Source organism: Ctenopharyngodon idella, chromosome 10 (genome assembly GCF_019924925.1).
Source record: "Ctenopharyngodon idella isolate HZGC_01 chromosome 10, HZGC01, whole genome shotgun sequence".
In the NCBI taxonomy this organism is placed as follows: domain Eukaryota; kingdom Metazoa; phylum Chordata; class Actinopteri; order Cypriniformes; family Xenocyprididae; genus Ctenopharyngodon; species Ctenopharyngodon idella.
The window spans coordinates 38,418,044-38,438,782 of NC_067229.1; the positions used below are offsets into that span (position 1 = coordinate 38,418,044).

At 35.8% G+C, this 20,739-nt stretch overlaps 1 long non-coding RNA gene across 1 annotated transcript in view; it reads right to left on the bottom strand.

Moving 5' to 3' along the window:
* The window catches only part of LOC127520885 (uncharacterized), a 31,174-nt gene that overhangs the window by 8,166 nt on the left and 2,269 nt on the right, over window positions 1-20,739 (bottom strand). Inside the window, exons 2-4 of the long non-coding RNA XR_007932223.1 lie at window positions 13,315-13,527; window positions 9,326-9,483; window positions 8,734-8,905 (exon numbers count right to left, since the gene is read on the bottom strand). This is a non-coding gene — a long non-coding RNA (uncharacterized LOC127520885). The remainder of the gene's footprint in view (window positions 1-8,733; window positions 8,906-9,325; window positions 9,484-13,314; window positions 13,528-20,739) is intronic.

A 20,739-nucleotide genomic window follows, 5' to 3' on the forward strand; every position in this document is an offset into this window, starting at 1 on the left:
CATATTAGAATGTTTTCTGAGAGATCATGTGACACTGTGAAGACTGGAGTAATGATGCTGAAAATTCAGCTTTGCTATCACAGGAATAAATCACATTTTAAAATATATTAAAATAGAAAACTGTCATTGTAAGATGTAATAATATTTCACAACATCATTACATAAAAGACACCTTATATGCGTACACGTATATATGTGTAAGGTAAAAAGAAAAGCAATTATTATTGCATTTACAGTGATATATTTGTACATGTCCTTCATTGTGCTTCAGCTTTCCACCATTCCATATAAGAGAATTAATAATAACAAAACAAAAAAAAATAAATTCACTGATGAATTGCCTAACACCGATGATGACTAACTTATTCCCCATTTGTAAGCGTCACCTACTGTTAACGGCTAATTAAGAGCCCATTTTTCCGCTAATCTACAACCCAAGTCTCTGTCAGTCACGAAACGACGGCTGCTAAAGCACAAATGTGCCACTTTACCACGAGTCTGGGCAAGCAGACGTTAATTAGCCTGTTCATAGAGCAATCTCTCATCAGCTCCCCCACCCCCACAATCCTCTGAGTCGCATGGGCTGTACTTCCTTATTACACACCTATTGACTCTCAGTTCAATAGAGGAAAAAAAACTTCTTAATGGACTCTGAAAGAGGAGTCATTTACAAATGATGACTGCATTATTAAATTGAAGTGCCTACATGGAAGTTTAAATGTAAGTGGAAGTGCATTTTAACCTGTCATTTGGAAATGCTATTCAGCCCATTCATGTCAGGGTCATACAGGCCTCATTGCTAATAAACCCACGGCAGAGCAAAAGCAACCCTGTTATTTGGCTTTATTGCAAATTGTCACATATAGAACGATAAAGAAACGTCGGTCATTACTGCTCAGTAATACTTATATTATAGGTCTGCCAGGGATGAACAACAGCAAAATTAGCTTTCAAGTGAGCCCAAGCTGTTTTTTATTTGCAAGAGTCTGAAATATAATAAATATGTAATACATATACATCACATTCTCGTAGCTAAACCATATAACTGTGATATCCGACAACCACAATTTACTACAAATTATGATTTGGCGATTAAAGCGTTTAAAAATCGACAGGGAGGCAAACGTTGGCAGTGGTAAATGCACGAGGGTGGAAGTTTCTTGCAGACCTATTGAGCTACTCAGCACGGCTTTAAAGGCAGATAATGAAGAAATGGAAAATGGAGCACAAATTGACCCTTTCACAGCGTGCTCCAAACATTTGTATGGGTACCTGCGGAGGCCATCCCACTTCCCATCAATAAAATAATTTAAGAACACATTATACTCCTTTAAAAGGTCCCATTTGTCTGACCAGGTGATTTTTAAAAGAGCCTTCGGATTAGAGACACCCTGCCTCAGGTACTTTTAAATCAGAACACAATCAATATGACTTAGCCAAAGCTTTGTTTAAATGAATATTATAAAAGAAATGCAGGTGATTTCGCTAGAATTTTCTCTCTTTTGAATTTCAAGTCAATAGAAGAAAGAGTGGCAATAGATTTTGTTTTTTTCCTCCTGGAGATATTTTATTCATGCGTTGAGGTGAAAGTCACCATTTTTTATTCTTTCTTTTTTTTTACAGGAACACCTTGTAATTTTTTGTAATTTAACATAAAATAAAAAACAAACAGAAAGGAAAACAAGGTTAAAATTTCCTCTCGCATTATAAGACAAACTCTCCATCTCTAATCTAACCTATGCATGAGATTGTTTTTCTGCAAGTTCTGGATCGTAAGAACTGAAAAAGGCAAGCAAATCAAAGATAAATGGACATCAATAGCCTATTTTTCATTCAGGATGTGATTCTGACAGGTGGCAGAGTTTGGAAGTGTGTATTTGAGCGCGTGTGAGCGGATGTGAGAGTGTGTATGTCCAGGCCTGGGCTCTGGGCTGCGCTACGCACTAGTGATTTGGCATGTTAGTGAGTGTGTTGTGCCTAATCAGACAGAGGGGCCACGGTAATGGAGAGAATACAAGTGGAATCACAGAAACACACACGGCGGCAAGGCGACAGTAATACAACTAATTCCTCCTCTGTCTCGGCTGCCGCGCAGAACAAAATGGGGTCAAGAAAAGGTGCAGGCAGCTTCAAATGAACAGCTGTTCTCTGCTAACTGCGTGGAGCGGCAAGATGGTGGCATACCAAAGCACCGACGTCAGCCCCTCCCTCGCGCATCAATGCAAAAGTATGTATGTTCAAATAGGGCCAGGACCTCTGCATATCTCTTCAATTCTATACTTAATCATTTCTGACGCCTGCCCATCACCAGGTATGTGTCTGGAAACACTCAATATCGGCAGACAATGATATGCAGTCAGATTGCTTTTGGTTGCCCATGTTGTTTGTTTGGGAGGGGGGTTATATCAGCAATTGCCTATTACATCGCTCCTCGTAGGCAAATAAGGAACTGGCCTGTGCATAGGAGAATCTTGGAATGGGGATATGATATCTAAGTCCTAGCAATCATAAGACAGACAGAGTTTAATGGAGTAACGAAACTGTGAGATTTGTGAGATTCAAAAGAACAATGTCATGCTTCTGTTGGAGGGATATGAGAGTTCATGTTCATGAAATTGCTCGCTCGCTACACATATTTTGATGCTTTGTATTGATGTTGTAGTTACAGTACATAGAGGCAGTGGAGAAAGATGGAATGGACTTTTTAAAAACAATAAAAACAAGTTTAAAAAACATATTTTAACATTTTTAAATACATATTAAACATTATTATACAACAAACTACTTGTAGTTTTATTATTCTAGTTAAAACTATTACTTGTAGTTTTAACTACTTGTAGTCTTATTTATTTTTATAAAGTATAAAGCATCTGTACTCAGATACACAAACAATTTCAAATGAAAGAATTGCATAAAAATATGAAATCTGACAAACCATGTGTGAAGCCATGTGTATTTTAATATTATTAAATTATAGGATGTTAAATATTTAAAGATGTATTTAATATTAAATAAATCTATAAAATAAATATAAATAATATAATTTTAATAAAATAATTAAATTAAAAAAATTATTGTTAAATATTTACCTATATATATATATATATATATATATATATATATATATATAATGACATATTATAAATATAATGACATTTTATTAATATAATAGTATTATTACATATTATTAAATACATTTTTAAATATTTATATATGATGTTTAAAGAATTATTTACATTTTTTTTTTACAAATAATTAATTTATTTTATTATTTAAAAATGATTTAATATTAAATACATTTATTAATTATATAGAATAAATATATTTAATATAATTAAATACAATTGTTTAAATATTTACCAATATATACAAATATATATATATATATATACACACACACACACACACACACACATATATATATATATATATATATATATTATTATTATTATATTATTTAAAAAAAATTTAATATTATTAAATACAATTGTTTAATATATATATATATATATATATATATACATATATATATATATATATACATTTATAGATAAAGCTCATAATTATGTTAAATAAATATATATATAACAGGTAAAAAGAAAATAAACTATTACTGCATTTATAGTGTCTCCTTCACTGTCTTGCATGTCATTTGCATTGGCACCATATTTTCAGCAAATAAAAGAAACAGAAATCTTACATTTAATTTATCCAATCTCATGTGTCTGTGAATCTGAGCACAGTGCCTCTGCACATATAATTTGTCAATAGTTTATAGATTTTCCATAACGTACAGCAAACTTGACCCTTTCTGTCGGCAAATCAATTAGGCGCAGTCAGTCACTTAACGCAGAGGCTCTCTCATGTATATCTCCAGTCTGAGAGCGGAGCTCCATGCAAATATAATGTAAGACAGGGATGCATTAAGCCCTCCCCATCAGTCGCAATAATGGATTAAAGTCCGCAGTCGCTCCGCAGTTTGCCAGTCAATGTTCTTTATTTTCAGCATCAACCCAATTTCATCTTCTTCTCCTGCCTTTGGAAGCAGTCGATTTGCCGTCAATTGCCATCTCAGGCAGCAGCATTAATGCGCGCCCACAAAAGGATGACACACCGCATTATCACCTCACTTGCTTTCAAATTAGAGTGGACCGCTGCCTCGGCGCAGCTTGTGACTGGTTAACACTATCAGCTATTTGTTGTGATTGGCCCTAATTCGCGGTGTCTAAAGATTTCATCAGGCATTTGATGAGTGAAATAAACCACTGCCCACAGGGAAATTGCTCTGATTAATAGAATTAGACATTGGAGGGGAATCAATACGAGAGAGGCGGTCATGTGGGGATGGGCCAAGCTGCCCATCATTTCGCCTGCCGTTGGCTTGGGCTGCCCAGCACATGACACTTTCCCATTAACAGGCTCTGGGCTCTGTGTGAGACTCAAGAAAGCGGGGATTAGCAGTCGGTGGATGCTACGGAAAGCGGCAATCTGTTGGGATAAATGTCCGGACCATATGGGTACCATTGGACGCAGATTACTTCAATAGCCACGATGCAGAAAGTACGGGAGGAGCGACTGCAAACTATACTCATCTTGTGTCTTTTCATTTAAGCAGCAGCCTGTTCCTCCTCCCTACACTTTTAACCACTTAAGTGCACTCAGAGAGGCATCACTCCCTCTGCTGCACCTCTGCCCCTGACCGCACTGCCCCATCCACCCTCTTTGTGTCCAATCCCACTCCTTTACATTAAGGGCTTCTGTCGGCTGGTGAGTTGCGTGAACCCCTCCGTCCATACGATTCAGCCATTACCTCGGGGCTATCAGGAACATCTAGTGTCCTTGTGAGAGGGGGATAGAAATAAACCCCGGCCCACTCTCAGTGGACGCTCATAATGCCTCTATTCACTCTTTAATTCTCTTCCCATCTGCTTTCCCCAGATGCCTGTTGCCGAGATAGAACAGCTCATAAAAATGTAAATGAATTCTATTAGATTTAAGTGGTTGTTTGTAAATATAAGTCTATTTGGCATCACTGGTGTCAATTAGGTAGTGTGAACACATTCTTCCGCAGATGTTTAACTTAGCATGACGGATCCGTTCTGTGGAATGAAGCGCAGTCCTCTGGGTGTCCTGACCTAAACCGACAACTCAAATTGCTCTCTGTTTGTTTCTCTCAAGAACACTAACAGAAACCTGACTGATTTGACTTTGTAAATCCTCATTCAGTACAAAATAACTAGTTAAAATAATTCTTATAACCTGTGATTATAATAAAACTCTGTATGTTCTGAATGAAATAAAAATGTTAAAGAATTTAAAAAAAAAAAAAAAAAACTGATAAAACATTCAAAGTAAACATGATTTTCATGAGAACACCTGTTTACTGACAAATTTAGTGCCCTCTGGTGGCAGGAAATGGTAGTAAATTAAAAGCTTAAAGGGGGGGGGGGGGGGGTGTAATGCTATTTCATGCATTCTGACTTATTTACACTGTTGAAGAGTTGCATTCTCATGCTAAACATTGCCAAAGTTTCAAAACACGAGTTGGACGTATGATGGAGTATTTCTGTGCCAAATATACTATTTCCGGTTTCGGAGAGTTTTTTTTGAGTGTGTCCTGTATGACGTCAAAAGACAGCGGAATTTCTTGTATAGACTTCTCCCTGATAAGTGTGCACACACACATCACCCAGAGCAAGAGCACACCTAGCCCATCAACGCGTTTCGTTCGGGATACGGAAGCCGAGAGATTTTCAACAATGGCTGTGTCCCAATTCAGGGGCTGCACCCTTTGAAGGCTGCATACATCAGCCTTGATTCTTTAGCTCCGCCCACGGCACTGATGGCAGGCACGCCTCCAGGAGCTCGGCTTTTTTCGGAAAGACTCGGTTTAGCGTATCTATCTTTTATAAATATGATAAAACTAAAGACTTTTTGGAGATATGAAGGATGCATTGTTACTCTAGATGTACTCAAGGTTAACATGAGATTGGCAGAAACTGTGTGTGATACTTTTTCAAATAAGTAATGCAAGTTACTTTGTTTTCCCATGTATTGACTGACAGCTCTCCTGTCGCCATGTTGAGAGAAATCAAAAGTAAGCGCAGAGGCACTGTATACGTTGTGCGTAAACATGACAGGTATAGTTCTAGACTAAATGTAAGCATTTCCTCATCTCACTTGCACAAAACAGAGTCGAAATGAATAAAAACGGTGGAATGCAATATCAGAATATTGCACAAATCTGCAATAATTAAATATATTAAATTAAACAAATATACTTTATGTATTTAATCTTACTTTATTAACCAATGTCTTTGCTGCTGACCTTCGATGATCCAATTCAACCATACTAATAAGCAAAAATGAATTTAGAAAAACATCACATTTGTGATCAGCCTGAAGCTTATTCATTTCACTTTTGGTCAGAGGTGTAAAGTATTTGAGTATATGTAATTAGTTACTGTACTTAAGTATCTTTTTGGCTACTTTGTAGTTGTACTGAGTATCAAATATATTAGCAACTTTTACTCTCTACTTGACTACATTTTTGAGCAAGTAAATGTAGTTTTTACTCCAATACATTTGTGATGAGTAATGCAATTACACATTATATTTTCATGGCACCTGACTTTTTCTGCAGCAGTTTATTTCTGCTATAAAGAAGCAATATCGCCATCTAAGGTCATTGAAGGTACTACATCTTTTGTTTTGCCTTTACTCGCCCAAACTTGTCAGCAAGACCACTTTATGTGAATGTGAGTGCTTAGCAGGTAGTTGCTGAATCGCAGGTGTTTGATTTAGGAGATGAGGTCATGACTGCAACCGGTGATGAGGCTCAAACCAGCACATCCAGTGCAAGTAGACTTTGACTTTTTAATTTTACTTAACATTATTTTATTTATCTGATATATTGACAAGACCTTTTTGATGGATATTGGTTTATTAGTGGCCTTTTTGAGCACTTGAGTTTAAATGAGACTTAATAGTTTGTAGATGTTTAAAAGGCTGTTGTGTCGACCTTGATTTATTGCAATATTGAGGTGTTCAGTTTTATTTTGATTTTAGAAAATAAACATGATTTCTTATCTTACAAATCAACTGTTTCTTATTTTCACCGGCATGTCTCCTAAAGGTGTCGAGGACTAGTGCATGTTTTAGCCTACATTCAGTATGAGTAAAATACTTAAGTACTGTTAAAATCAGATACTCTAACACTTTTACTCAAGTCGTATTGGAATTGGTGACTTGTAACTTGTAATGGAGTAATTTTCGCTGTAAGGTATCTATACTTTTACTCAAGTATGGTTTTCAGGTACTCTTTACACCTCTGCTTTTGGTGTGAAAGGGCCTGTACATTTGCCAAAAACAGAACTTTTTTGTTGTTATTAAAAAACAAACAAGCCCAGCTCAGGTGAGAATAAGTAACACAAAAGTAATGTAATGCATTACTTTCCATAAAAAGTAACTAAGTAATGCAATTAGTTACTTTTTTAAAGGGAGTAACGCAATATTATAATGCATTACTTTTAAAAGTAACTTTCTCCAACACTGGTGACCAGCAATAAAACATACCATTCAAAAGTTTGGGGTTGGTAAATTATTTTAATGTTCTTGAAAATGTCTCTTATGCTCACCAAGGCTGCATTTATTTGATCAAAAATACAGTAAAAATATTATGAAATATTATTGCAATTAAAATATTTTTTTTCTATTTTAGTCTATTTTTTAATTCTTTTATTTATTTATTAATTTAGTAATTTATTCCATGGCAAAGCTGAATTTTCAGTATCATTGCTCCAGTTTTCAGTGTCACATGATCCTTCAGAAATCATTCTAATATGCTGAGAAACATTTCTTATTATTATCATCAATACTGAAAACAGTTGTACTGCTCAATATTTTTTTGTGGAAAACAGGATACATTTTTTCAGGATTCTTTGTTGAATTGAAAGTTAAAAACAACAGCAAATTTGAAATAGAAATCTTTTGTAACATTTTAAATGTCTTAACTGTCACTTTTTGATTAATTTAATGCCTCCTTTCTGAATACAAGTATCGATTTATCTCTAAAAAAATCATATTGATCCCAACTTTTGAAGAGTATAATGTGCTTTCTCTAACTTCTTCTTAAAAAAGGCTGCAGTTTACTTCATTGAGCAGCAAAGTGTGCATGTTTCATTTGATTATTTGGATAGAACGAAACCAGTGGGCAGGACACAAAGTCTTTCAATGCTCTCCCCCAAGAGCTGATTTTGTGCTCTGTGTTTCTCCAATTCATATAGCTGACTGCTGCTAAACTTCTGTAAAATTAATTTAGCCGATTTACATGTGTTACATGACTTATGTGTTTTGGATTTGTCCATCTGTGTGGAATGTTGTCTAAAATATAGTAACTTTGCAGTGAGTGTTTGAAGACACTGGCCTCTAGTGGTCATAACATGAAGTGTTTTTTTATGGTCAAGCCTCATTTTAATCAATTACAGAACAAACTATTATAATTTTGCATACATTTTAGACCATTTTCATGTTTTTGTCTTGGCTGTCAGATCAAATTAATGACAAGGGCTTATTAAAAATGCTAATACCCCTGAAAAATCAGAGCCACAAGGCTTGTAATAATCAGTTCAGTAGGTGACGGTTTCTTTCAGATAGACAGTTGCTTTAATGCGTATCCATCCTAGACATACAGGCTCCCGGAAAGCTAGACCTCTCACCCCTCAGCTGTCTTACCTCTAGATCAGCCATCTGTATCCGAAGGACCTCTCACCCCTTAACATTCCATCTGTATCTCCCTCTAAATGAAGCTATGGCACCTTGCGTCCCGTATCCAAATTATACATCGGCTTCTAGTTGGCAGAATCCACCATGTCCACTCTGCTAATCTGGAATTAATGGGTAAAATCTGCAAGGGACAGAGAGTTTCATTGTGAGATATAGCAGCAGGTGCTTCGGAGTAACGGTTTGGGAAGAAAATGAGTACGACTTAATCACTAAAGATTTGTTCCTCTCGCTTTCATCTTTAGTAGATCTGGAGCCGTGCGGTCTAATGGTCTTAACAGCACACACACACACTGGAAATGAATCTAATGAGATGAGTAGAAAGGAAGCTGAGCTGCTTAGCTTTTGGCCTGCGACTATATGAGATGATTGAAGAATATGACCCTCTTCTTGCTGTAATGTTATCCAGTAAAAATTATATATACTGTAAAGATATTTCGACTTGATTGATGAGGAAGCTTCTCTTTCTACCAGCTCAGTGATAAATATCCAGGACTGGTGCAATCTGAGAATTACTGAGGATCTTTTTGAAGGGTATTATTACCAGCATCCCTGAGGGGAGTCTTTGTGTTTGTTGAGGAGCCAGATTTGGCAATGTAACATCACTGAGAAGCATGATATCTCTGCCACCTCTTCGCTCGTTCTTCCTCTTTCTCTTTGTTGTTTTCTCTTGCTCGCTTTGCAAGCAAAGGCCTCCTGCTGCTGGAGAGAGATGGTCTCAGCATGATATCACTCAAACAAAACTTTCAAGCCTTCTCTCTCTCTCTCTATACACACACACACACACACACACATCACTAAATGGTCTGACAAGAGTGTTGCACACCCTGTGAGCTCAGGCACCTCCTCTGTCTCATCCACTTAGCCTTGTGATTGCTCTGTGTACGTTAGAAAATCATTTAACTACCCGGCCAAAAACATTCAATAACACCAGACACCAAAATTGCTCTTTTCAGACAGTTTTATGGCTAGCCTTGAGTCAGTTAGACTTTCTCGGATTATCCAAGTGTCTCTGAGTAGTTGACAAATAGCAAGGACAAGAACTCAAGAGCTTTTTTGTTGTTTAGGTTTGTTTTTTGCAGTTAACCACGGTTGCGCAAAGTTCAGAACTAAAGAATTGGCTCTCTTTCAATTCAGAAGTAAATTGGCCACATCTCATAGGAAGCTGATTTGGAATAAGAAGACGATGAATTCTTTCTTTCTTTCTTTCTTTCTTTCTTTCTATCTAGGCCTATAAACCTTTTTTTAAACTTTCACACAAAAATTTGGCAAGCTACAGTTTTTCTTGACAAACTTTTCTTTTCAAGTAAAAAACTAGTAATGACAGCTAATTTTGGCCACAAACGAAAAATAAATCATGCTTTTATAAATCATAATTATGACATAAAAAGTCTTATTTGCAATATAAAAAGCTGAATTTATGACAAGTCAAAAATTTTAATGTCAGAATTATAACTTTTAATAATTATAACCTCACAATTTCACATTTTTGACATAATTAGGTTGTCATCATTTCAACTTTTATCCAAATTTCAACTTTTTTTTTTGTCAATTTACATTTGTTTCATCTCATAATTTTTTACTTTTTATCTCAAAATTTTGGCTCATAATGAGATTTTATATGAGATTTTAATTGTACTTTCTCACATTCAAATCCGAATTGCAATTTTACATCCTGTTTGACACCTTAATTCAAATTCAGTTCAAAATTGAGATTTTAATTGGAATTTAAAAGGCATTCTCAATTATGTATGGCGCACAAAATGGCTCTGTTATTATGAATTGACAAAGGTAGTAACAGTAAACGTAATAATGCATCATCCGGAGGACCCCAACTGATACTTGTGGAAAGTGAAAAGGTTTGTATATCTCTATGCTAATTTCAAGTATCGGTAGGTTGGTACACTTTTCATGTCAGGTGGTACAACTACAGTATATCCATGCAACTATTTGGTTGTACCTCCTGACATAAAAACAGTCAAAAATTAATTTAAATTCAAATGAAGTCTAGAAGAATGTTGAGTTGTTACGTCAATACCATGTAATTTGGTACTTGTAAAGGGTGTCTTAACACATTGTGAGCAGCTTTTCCTATGTTTCCTGTAAATGAAAGCCTATGAGTCATGTTGCTCAGGGTAAAAGGCAGAGAATTATAGTCAAAGTGATTTTATGCCTGTGCTTGAGTCATTGTGTCCTTCACACTGATAAAGAATTGAGTGTTCTAGTAAAGCTGCAATGCATAACACATAGCTAAGAAGAAACCAGTATATATAGTGCGCTGCTTCTGTTTAGCATCCAAGATATTTAAATGTTTTTTTTTAGATGTTTTTGAATCATGCTGATTATAGCAACATTTAAGTGAAATGAAATTCAAGATTTTTAAGTAGGCTACACAAATTATAAAGAGGAAACAAGAATGTTAACTAGATCTCTATGTCCCGGAGCCCGTTCTTTTTACCCGCTTTTTTTTTTTAGTTTTATGTAATTTTGTCTGCTTGGCAAAATCCTTTTTGAATTATATATGATGTCATTACGCATCACTGTATTGCTGATCATGGTTTCGAGTTTACCACGCAGTAATATCAGACAACTTAAAGGGATAGTTCACCCAAAAATGAAAATTTGACTTCCATAGTATGGAGAAAAAAAATACTATGCAAGTCAATGGGGCATATCAACTGTTTGGTTACTGACATTCTTCAAAATATCTTCTTTTGTGTTCAGCAGAAGAAAGAAATTCATACAGGTTTTAAACAATTTGAGGGTGTGTAAATGCTGACAGAATTTTCATTTTTGGGTAAACTATCCCTTTAAAAAAATCAATTATCAAGATTAGAAGTTCTGGCATCTGTCAAATCATCTCAGATGTATTAAATGAGGTAAGAAGAACGGACCCCTGGACATGCCACTAAAATGCCATAGAAAACGGACTGTAAGTCATACAATCCAAAAATCTGACATTCATCCACATTGATATGCCTGACTGGGTTCTCCTTCCAATATACAACTGTAAATAATAAATTATTTCTCCTACTTTTAACTGGTGATTATTAATACACCAGTTGTGTATGTTTAATGCAAATTATCCAAATATTATATGGCGATGAAAAGATGCGCTGAGCTACAAACTGCCATTGCTACATACTGTATACCAATCATCCAGCTGCACTGTGGATGTGACTCATTTAAATGAACACCAGGGGGCAGCCTCGTGCCATGTCTAAGACTAAATCTAAATTATTGCTGAAAAAACATCTACCATACACTAAAATATAGTAGTATAATCTATCAAAAAAGTAATGATGAAGAACAAAACTATATAAGAAGACCATAAATGTAAAAAATACACTGTTATATATACCGTTATGCAACCATGCACAAGGTATTTTTTTCTGATATATTCTTTCCAACCCGACTTATTTAAAGGAAAAAATTCAAACAACCTCAAGGGGAAACAATCAATCATTCAGAATTTATATATCCCTAGATAACATCAACATTAAATGATATCAGTCTCTCTTATGACCTACTTCATAACATTTTTTGACATTCATATAGGTATTATGCAGTATGCTCCAGTATGCCGTGACTTCTGGGTAAACACATTTTTTATATTTAAATTAAAATACTAGATTGACTTCAGGTGTGTGTGTGTGTGTGTATATATATATATATATATATATATATATATACAGTATATATATATATGTATGTATGTATGTGTGTGTGTGTGTGTGTGTGTGTGTGTGTGTGTATGGCTACTCAGTGCTTTGAGGTCAGCGGTTCCCATGCTAGCATCCTGTTTTCAATATTTCTGGTGGTTTGCATACAAAATCTGTTATAATAAGTCAGATATACAGTATGTGCTCAGATTTAATTTTTTTGCCCTTTTGCAATGACTTACTCACCAGGGTAAGATGAATTCTTGGAGCTCACTTTGTTTTGAATATTGAACTCTATTTTGCCTCTAAAAGGTCATTCGTAATATCTTAATAAAACAGCCAATTTTGACAGCAAAATATAATCACCTTCCATTTTTCTCAAGCAAACGGCTGTATCTCCCCATTCATTCTGTGTCCTGAATCTCAATTGGAATCACCCTCCCTCTATCTTTCAGGATTTATGCGGACGTTGATATAATATACGGCCTCTATTATACATCCCCAGCTGATTATCATGGCAAAGTCTGGTGCAAATACATGTCAGAAATGTTGCCTCATCCATCCCCTTTCTCTCAGCAGAGACGCGGAATCATTTGCCATGAAAATGATTAATACCGTATAAGCCTCCAGAGAGCACGAGCACAGTACCCATCAACTTGTCTAACAGAAATTAAACATTCATCAAAATTCAGAACACCTCCTTGTCATCCAAAGCTGAGCCTCTGTGATGGAACAGCACAGGGAATCTCTGTGGTAGAGGAAGTTTCATGTATGCCAGACTGTGTTACTATATTTTACTTTCAAGCATCTGAGGAAAGCATGTTGATTAAGGATCAGCTTTTATGATTAAGAAAGAAAAAAGATGAGAAACCTGTTTTCAGATCAGCTCTCGGGTACTGTTTGAGGCCCCCCAAATGCTGAAATCCCATCGAACATTCCAGATTCTCCAGCTCTTTCATCTATGTTTCCCACCTGGAGGTCTGTAATTCCACTGCAGATACAGAACTGGAACAGAAATGAACTGCAATCCATTTCTAATGCACAATCTCTCATCTCAGTGTCTCTGTCAGTTTTCCGACAGTCCCTAAAAAGATATTAAGAAAAGATATTCGTATATCAAACATCCAAGTAATTTTTGTATTATAATGGAAGGGCAAAATTTGCTCTGAGACTAGCAATGAGATACATTCATATCTACAGACATATAACAGTAAGAACAGCTATAAATATTACAGGGAAAGCATGAATAATATCAGTGTGTGTACATAAGTGTGGCTGAGTGTGTGGTCTATATTGATGGTTCACAACTTTTACACCGAACATCGCATTAACCAAAATTGTTAATCATATTGTATAAACAAAAATATCCTGAAAATCAAACATTGAAATTTATAAATAATATTACCACAGCTGTACACTTACAATAGTATATGTATTTGATTTTCAATCGTCATAGATGACTTTTTAAAAATTTTTGACTTGTCATTTTAGTTCTTTCTATTGTTTTCACTCTGTTTTTCTGTGTGTCCTGAAGGAATTATGAATTCCTGACAGCAAGATCCATTACCTCATTATTCATAATGTGTTGAAATATAATTTCACAGCTGTTTGTTTTGATAGTGGGATTAGCTTTTGAATTAATATTGAAACTATCAATATAGATGGCATTTCATACACATTCTTCCACTAATATAGTATCACCATAATTCCATTCATTACGGCATATTAGATATGAGGCAGAATATATTGTAAACATTCTCTAAGTGGATATATAATCACATAATCGCATGAATACTAACAAATACTATAGCTATAGCTAACTCTATCTATCTATCTATCTATCTATCTATCTATCTATCTATCTATCCATCCATCCATCTGCCCATCCATCCATCCATCCATCTATATCTCCATCTCTATCAATCATCTGACAGTCTCTAACTATCAATCTACCTATATACTTTAATATATACACTAACAAACATAAAGATCCATAGAAAATTAAATAATGGCTAAAATAAGCATTTAAAAAAAAGAAAAAAAAAAGTACTGAATTGAATACAAGCAGCTTATATTGATAATCAAAATTACTCTTGTATTGTCTGGCACTGAGTATTCATTTTTTCCACTTACAGTAGCTCATCGCCATCCATTCTGGGATTGACTTCTGACAAAACCTATAAGCAATAACTCAAATTTGGTCAAAAAAGCTATAGTAGGCAGCACAATTAAGTTACTTGCCTTTTGGAACAGCCTTCATGTTGTTAGCATATGATAAATTAAAGTGCAGATATCTATTGATGGTACAGACATTGAAAAGCACAGCTTAGGATATCTGCTCAACTGCCCTGACAGACAAAATAAAGCCATGAAGCTTATTTGATGGAGCTGTAGTACATCTGAGAAGAATTCGCTGACTAATGTATCTGTCAGTCGCTCTGGCTAATGCACTTCAGGCTGTCCTCAGGTCAGCCGAGACAGCAGTGATTTAAAGGATCACAGAGTGAGCAAGGTGACTCTCTGAGTTTCAAGTGTCCCAATGCTGGACTCTCAAATGGCCTGGTACTTGAAACCCTCTCCTTCATAGATTTCCCTCCAAGCTTATACACTTAGTCTCCCAGAGTCTTTCATTTCTCTAAGCATGGTCCCACAGTGCTCCAGTCTTATGGTCTGTTCTGTCAACAGGCGAAAGTGCAGGACAGACTCATCTGGAGAGCTGAAATTCTCAGAGCGTTCTAACAATGCAATTTGGTTGCTGTAGATTAACTGACTCTTCCTGATCTCTGGTTATATCAAGCAACGGCTTTCCCTGGGGCAACAATACAGGGATATATGCTGCCAGTCTGCAGTGCCAGTAAGAAACCAATTTATTTGGACTGATTCAAACACGACAAGGAACCGATGCAGGGCTGAAGCGAAAATCAAGCAAGTTAGATTAGTGCTAGGGTTAGTTATTTGAGCAAATCTCAAGCCTAAGTATTAAACTACCATTTAAACTTGCACTGTTTGTACTAAAAACAAGAGCAATACATCAGGAAAGGTTTGGTGTTACTATTCAAAGTAACCAGACACACAATTTTCATTCAAAACGGGTGAAAAAATGTATCAGACTTTGGTTAGTTCACCCAGAAATTAAAATTATCCCATGATTTACTCACCCTCAAGCCATCCTAGGTGTATATGACTAACTATCTTCTTTCAGACGAACACAATCGGAGATATACTTAAAAATATCCTTGCTCTTCCAAGCTTTATAATGGTAGTAAAGGGGGGACCAGATTTTGAAGCAAAAAATCCACATTTAAAACGTTATTAACTATAATTACTAGCTTCTGCCAGACAACCGTACGCATCGATTTGCTGTGGAAGAGTAACCCCTGACCCGATGCATGACGTAATTACGAACGCAGAAGTGCAGAGGATAGAGCAAAACAAAACACCAGTCACAAATTAGAAGTCTAAAATGAGAATTTTTAGAGAAATTTCAATATAAGAGAAGAGGAGGTTGAGTTTGTTACCCAGCCCTATTTGTTTGAACCGCAAGAAGAATATGTAAAGTTTTAAATATGGATATTTTTCTTACAAAAACACATTGCTTCGCTTCAAAAGAACCTTTATTAACCCCCTTGGAGGCGTATGGATTATATTTATGATGGATGGATGAATTTTTGGGGCTTAAAAATGTGCCCCCCCCCCCTTCACTAACATAATAAAGCTGGGATATATATAATATATCTCTAATTGTGTTAGTCTGAAAGAAGATACATCATATACACCTAAGATGGCTTGAAGGTGAGTAAATCATGAGATAATTTTAATTATTTTTTTTTTTTTAATTTTTAACCCTTTAAAGTTGGTATGAAATGAAAAAGCATGTATTTTTAAAATCCATGTTATAGATTCTGTCAACAATTAATCTGTGCATATGTTTCATTTTTTTAAACATTTTTTTTGACCTCGCAATGTTTAATCAAAATATTACAATGATAATCCGATAATACATCACAATATGGAAGAAACATTCTGTTGCCAGCCACTTCCATATCATTGTGATTTTAAAGCATGGAGCTGAGCATATCTCTAGGCTCTTTTGAGTAGGGCTAGTAAACAACAACCCAGAACACCTTAGCAACCACAAAGCAACATTCTAAAAGCAATTGAGAATACCAGATGCATAGCAACACCCTAGCATCTAAGCAGCGAGATTTGCATTGTTTTGGAGCATAGCCTCCATGCAGAATTCACATGTATTTGTTTGCACACTGAATATGTTTTGTTTGTTATTTAATTTATATGGTCTTGGCTCAAATAAACATTTACCTGTAACAAAGTTTTGCTAATCATTCTGACTGGCTCAAGCTTGTTATCAAGGTTGCAGGCAGTGTATTTGTGTCAGAGATGTCAATGAATATAATCATCTTTATGCCATGGCTTGACGTACTCAGTTAAGCAGGATTGTCAAATAATCAATTTTTCCCACACACTTCATTTTCTGCCAAATGGTTTGCTGTTTCGACTCAGAATTGCTTTAGGGTTTTTTTATTTTTTATTCCCCGCGTGACGTTAGGGGTTTCATTGACATTGGGGATGACAAGCAGTTTCACTTCACTGAGCTGGTTAATGATTTTTCACATTCACATTCAAAGCCAAATTTAACAGCAAGTCACCTGCTGAGGTCTTCAAGGAAGAACAACGGAAAGCCAATATTACATGATTAATTTATGTTCACCTTTTGAACACCATATGCAGTTACAACGAAATGCAGCGACCACAAAATATTTATTCGCTTTCTCAACCTGTTTCTGAAGTGTTGTGCTCCACACCTAAAAAAACAATTAATTATAGTGCTTCTCTAAAGTGGATGCTGGCCTTTTTTAGAGTGTTTTGCTGACACTAGGAAGTGTGTGCATGTTTTTAAATTGTATTAATGGCTCTTGGAAGTAGGCCACCATTTGTTTATTTGATTCACAAATTGGCAGGTGAAAGTCAAGTAATGTTTTTAATAACCTTCTGATGTCTCTCATAGGCCCACTTCCTCAGATCATAAAAAGTGCTTAGGAGAGACCAGGGAATGTTGAAAGTTGTAACACAGTCAGTTTAACCAATTAAAAATGAGCTACAGAGGTCTCTAAAAAATGGATTGAAATGGAAAAACAGAAAGGATTTAACACCCAAAAAATGTAATAGTATGTGTGGCATGTTTTAGGGGCTGTTTACACGACACCGTTTTCATCTAAACGGAAAACTTTTTATTCATTTTGGCCAAACGATACCGTTATCGTCTCCATGTAAACTACAAAAATGTGAATTTGTGAAAAGATGACGTCACGTGCATGCGCATTACGTGTTCAGTCTATAGAGAATATGAATCTGACGTCACGCCACATTGAGTTCTGGGTAACTTCTTTGTTTATCCACCATATTGACAGGATCACGCAACCTTTCCGTCATTGAGTTTAGTGCAGTAATTTGTTTTCTGTCATGATTGTGAAAAATGTCACCATTGTATGTCATTAATGCTGCATCGATAATGGCGATAGTAACTCAGATCATCGTTCTGAGAGAAAACTGGACAATGAAAAACGTTTTTTCGCCTTTTCTACATGCAAAAACACCAAGGGAAGCAGGTCGAGGAGATGACGAGAAGACGCCGGATGGCAAATCTATTAATAACGGCACTGATTAAACCCACTGATTATCACTCAATAAAAGAATCACATTGCTAAGTGTTTATGAAAGATTTGATTTTGTTTGGTTTAATAATTAACATTACCTTTTGCGAGTCTGACTCTCACTCCGCTCGTGAATTAGCAGAACTTGAACGGGGACATTAAAATGCTTAACAAGACAAACACTTCATGTGGCTTAATGCACCAAGACAAAGACAAAATTCTTTACATATCTATTAAAGCATACTGTGTGGAGATACGCATATGAGCCCAAAATATGAACGCAACGTTTACATGTTTACATGTCCTCTCATGTAAAGAAAACGCTTAATGCACTTAGACTGATATTAAAGAGACCAAATTCTGTTTACTAATAAAGCACAAATGTGCAGAAAAACGGATGAGACCAAAATATAAACTTTCAGTATCACTTAAAATGCCCAATCCATTTTAAGCATTTTCTTCATAACGGTTTTATAATGGAAAGAAATTGCTTAATGTGTAATTAAACGCGCTGCGTTCATATTCTGGGCTCATCTGCACATCTTTTAATATTACCGTCTTAGTACACTAAGCCAGCGTTTTTAAAATGTCCCCTTGCAGGAGCCACTACTGAACTGTTGACAAGCTCCTAGGGTTTTGATTTTGGTTGTCATATGTTGAAATAAATATAAAAATACAGTGTGTTTGTGTCTGTCTGTCCGCTGAATTTGACCCATAATCTCTGAATCTCTACCTCTGTGATCGTGGAAAAAGGGAATTTACAATGACAACAGTTGTAGGCCTACTCAATATGCTCGTTTAAGCAACATTTAAACGTTTCCAACAAATAATTGAATCTACTTGTCTTAGTGTGTTGAACACATAGATTTATTAGGATATTCATATGATGGCTGAAGCAGCAGCGACCGTCCAGCGTACGACACGGTAAACAGATCAACATTGTAAACGAAATTCTACAAAACTTCAGTAAAAAAAAAAAAAATTATCATGCGTTGTGATAAAATAGCTTCTATTCCCTGCAAACGATACCATTAAAAATGTGAATGTTCCACTTAATGGCAGAAACAAAACAAAAGGTAAGCAAGTATCCGTATTAATTTCAGTGCAAGTAATAGGGGGCGATCCTGTCAAAATGGCAGCGCCACCCCGGCTTGCAACGGGGCATGACGTCGGTTCGCATTCTCTATAGACTACCTCAGGGATGACGTGTTTTTGTAGGCAAAACCCGGAAGCGAGTTAGCATTTTAGGACTTCCGGTTCCATCGCCCCGAAGTCAATGGGTTTTTTTAATGGGTTTTTGCTAAATCGCCTGAAATAAGGTCTGTGGTTAACAAAGCCTCTAAATATTTTCACGTTTTGATCTATGACATAAAACACACCAGTTATAACCCGCTTGTGATTTTTTAAACCTTTATTGTGTCTTAAAAATGGCGGTTGCTAACAAATTGCTAAAAGGGACTGCTTCCTTTGGTGGGGACTTTAGACGTCATCATGACAAACAGGACATTTGGACAGCATTTCTCATGAAGAAGTGGCTAAGTATTCATACACAGCGCAGATCATAATCAGCGAGTTTTTTTTTAAATAAAGTTGTTTTCTAAATAAAGTTTGAGGAAGCTTGGTGGTGGTGACGTTGATCCGCGACTGTGGTGTGTTGTAGTCCGTTTATAGCATACTGTTAGCTTTTTATATCTGACGACTTTATTTAGGCTTCAAAATGTATAAATGTTGTGTTAACTTGTAAAGATTATCTTGAAAGACAAAACATGTAAGTGTCATAACCTTTTGTTAAACACAGAGCTTATTTTTTGCGATTTTCCAAAAGTCTATGGGAAAAATGCATTGGCTTTTGATCGAGGGAACCCGTGCGCCGCTAACTTCCGGGTTGGCCTATAAAAACACGTCATCCCTGAGCTACTCTATCCCATAGACATATAATAAACACTAGAAGCCCTATTGGCCGCTGGACCGCACGTCAACAGCGCCGCCATATTGTGCGGGGCAACGTTCCCATAACGCGCATAATAACTGAAATTGAGAAAAATGCCTGCTTCGTGTGCTGCTTGGGGCTGCACAAATCACCGCACAGTTGTAAAAAGGTCTCGGGGAATTACCTTTCACAGGTAAGGCTGAACATTTGTTTCTGGTTGTATTTGGTCATTGTGTAATTATATTGAAAGTATAGTTTGATAGTTGGCCACCGGAGTCAATCAGACTTAAACAGGTAGCGATGTTGCTAGTTAGCTGTGAAAGTTGAGACATGAGTTTACATGATTTCTAATATAGTTTTAGCGTATACTATATCTTATTTTATAAACTAAATTTCCTGAAATTTAAATATGCATCTTTATTTTCTTAAAACCGACTTTAATGACAAGTACTTGTTTCGGCTAGGTGACTGACATTTTGTGAATCTTACTAGTTGGCTAGCCTATATGTTTATGTCTATGGAAATAACGACTCGAAATAAGGTCTTAATATCTTGAAATAATGAGATATTATGTCGTAATAACGACTTATTATGTTGAAATAACGACTTAATATCTTTAAATAACGGGATATTATGTCGTAATAACGACTTATTATGTTGAAATAACGACTTAATTATGTTTATGTGTTTATTA